This window comes from Trichogramma pretiosum, unplaced genomic scaffold (genome assembly GCF_000599845.2).
Source record: "Trichogramma pretiosum strain Unisexual culture from Peru unplaced genomic scaffold, Tpre_2.0 scaffold8, whole genome shotgun sequence".
Taxonomy (NCBI): domain Eukaryota; kingdom Metazoa; phylum Arthropoda; class Insecta; order Hymenoptera; family Trichogrammatidae; genus Trichogramma; species Trichogramma pretiosum.
In genome coordinates this window covers 1,176,275-1,179,556 of record NW_019641699.1, presented here as the reverse complement: position 1 = coordinate 1,179,556, position 3,282 = coordinate 1,176,275, and positions in this window count along the sequence as shown.

Sequence of the window (3,282 nt, the reverse complement as noted above, 5' to 3'; positions counted from 1 at the left end):
AGTAGCAACAAATTGCTATTAAAAAAAAGAACCTCGTGATATCTTATGATTTAGGGGCCTATAGCGTCATGAATTTAACTTAAAAAACATCGTGGCATAAATCATTCTGCATCGATGACCTGTAGTGAATATTTTCGTCGAAAAGAAAAATGATGCAGTGAGTCAAAATTTGAAATCGCGCCCATATATTTCCCGTACGCAGGCAAGCATTCGAACGTGAGGTCGCGAAATTGTTTTCCGAGTAGCGATGTCATAAAAAGATGGAAAAAGGCTCGCTATTGGAAAGTTTCCTCGTCAACGTTTGCATCATAAGTACGCAGCAACGAGGAAGAGCTGCTTTATGCAGCCTTATAATCGAATTCTGGATCCTTTACCAGCAATTCCAACCAGTTTTTCACTGATCAAAATTTCATCCTCATACATGCTTAAAGTCCTTGTTATCTTGGCGTGTTATTTACTAATAAATTTGTGCCACATCATCGAAGAATCCTTTTCAGTAAAAATCTCTTCAGTCAATGCGCGCGGCCAAGTATTTGAATTAATCAAATATTTCAACATTCCCATCCTGAGTGAAATCTAGAGTAAAAATCACTATACTTTCTGCTGACCGAGAGATATACTCAAAATTTGGGGGAAATTTACTTTTTACTCTGTTCATTTTTGTTATGTTTCTAAAAACTTTTAATATAATAAATAAAAAATTAAATTTTCTCCAAACCTCAAGAATATCGCCCTGTAACACAAAGTATAGTAATTTTCATTTAACATTTCGTCGATCATTGCAGATTTCAAAGAATTTTTCAAGTTTGACTGCTTCCATATAAACTAGCCAAGGAATCAAAAAAAATTATTTACTCAAAATGTAGTGGATACTTATTGTGTGTTGAAATTTGAGGAAGGGGAAAGTGCAGAAAAAATAACAAAAAACAACGATCGATTAATTTTTTTTTCAAATATATATATATATTATATATTTACAAGACAATATACAAGTATGTGGGCTTCCATGTATACCTATATAAAAAGAAAGAATCAAACGCTTGGCGCTCATCAATCTTTAATTTCAAAAAAAAAACGTTCATTCGCAATATATATATATTTATAATTATAATTATTCGGCGCATAATTTTAACATATAATATATTCAAATTTTATTATTACTCGCGATATTTATACATCGGTATTTATTAACATAGACTTATGCGCATACATATTTAAAGGTACTGATCGCAAGTACACACATTTGCGAATTTTCACATTCACGCTATCACACTCATACACACACACACACACACACACACTCACGCACCGAACGATATAATAGATGATTCCCATTGATTCGCTTCATTCGTACGTAGAGCAACGAGTTCATGAGTATACTGTCTGCACATGCGCGTGTTCATTATATATGTAGATAACATGAATTACAAGTATTTTTTCGTTGGCATTAAAAAGTGTACTACTCTTACCAATATGTACCATAAGCTCCCATACGAGTTGTAATAATAATAATACACAAGACCCAAATAATTTGCAGGTTACTAAAGTCTGTCAGTCTCTCTGCACCTTTCCTCATTCAATATGTTTTTGCCTACTCGTATGTATTTATGTACAAAAGTGTAAATTATTCACTTACAAACAGTACACACAGAGACGCACACGCGCAAGTAGCAATAATGCCACTGTTTACATTATAATTAATCGGGCAAATTTTACAATGTTCTAGAGAGCAAGATTTTTTAAAATATAAAATAAGGTAAAATAGATCTTTTATACCCATACTTACTGACGATATTTGGCCTTGTGGCCAAGAGCAAAAGGCTCTTCTTCAACGACCATGTGTCAAACAAAGATTTTCTAAATTATGTGTAAAAATTACAGATGAGTCGCCAAAGCTCGTCTAGCCAATTTCAACATTACAACTTTGATTTTCAAGTCAAAAATAATCATTTTGCATTACGCTCTCTTCGCTGCTCAACAATCGAATCGTTTTTTATTCGGACAAAAATCGCCGATGTACGGCTGCTTCCCACTTGGCCAATATCGCCTGGATCAACATTTATCAGTCAACACGTCTACATAGGTACGAACGCGTGTGCCCTCTTTATTTCTGCTTTTTCAATTATTAGCAAAATTACATCGTACACCGATGCGTATAAAATGCTCGTGCGTTAGAATTTTGTTACTGCGTTTACTGATATGAATGTGTACCATTATATTAAATATATATAGGCTTAATAATTTGGTGTAAACGCAGTAACAAAGTTCCAGTTTTTTCTTATGAAGCTTCCTAAATTTGTGTTTGTATGTAAATGTAGAATGTACACTTTTCTTTTGGTATTTACGGAAACATACAAATACACTGATGTACAAAGACACTGGCATATAATCAACTTGCTCACATTCGCATAATCGTCATCATAAAAAGTATTATAAATCATCGATATTTCAGAAACATTCTTAACATTCGCTATAAATATGTATACGCATTTTTACTATATATTCATTTATATATGTATGTATAACTTTTACATCGCCCACACACGTATATAACTAAAGTTTTTTAATCTGTTTTGATCGAAAAAAAAGAAAGCCTATACCGTGGTTTTCCGCGCTGACAAAACTTTCGCAAGACTAGATAATACTGGAAAAATTAATAAAGTCAAAACACCCGACACAATAATCAACATCCCTTAAATCAGAAGCTTTTCATGCAAAGATTCTCCCTCTCTCCTAGCTTATCTCGATTACTATTATTTAATCCACTGATTGCGTTCTTTATTATATGATTTATTTTTTAGCTAACAACATAACTTGTCTGTTTGGATTTTTTATATTTTTTTATGAATATTTTAAAATTTTTTAATAAAAAAAATAATAAATTGTTTTTTCAATCCGTAATCATGATTTAACATCATTGCCGTGTCCAGCGGAAATCTGCATTCTACAACGATCGAAATACTTCCGCCAAATTCCACGAGGGATAGTATGCTTTTATCAATCCTTCTTTGAATTTTTATGTTTTAATTTTTTTCTGTATCTTTGCGTAGCAAATATTATAGCTTCTGACCGAGAACCGAGTAGAGTTTTTTATTCAATGGATGTCTTTGATCGTAAAGTGAAAACGAAATGATAGTCGCTATGACGCATATTATAGTAATGATACATTAATAATAATAAATAATAATAATCATAACAATAATAATAATGATGATAATAATAATAATATTAATATTAATGATAATAATGATGATAATAATAATAATATTAATAATAATAATG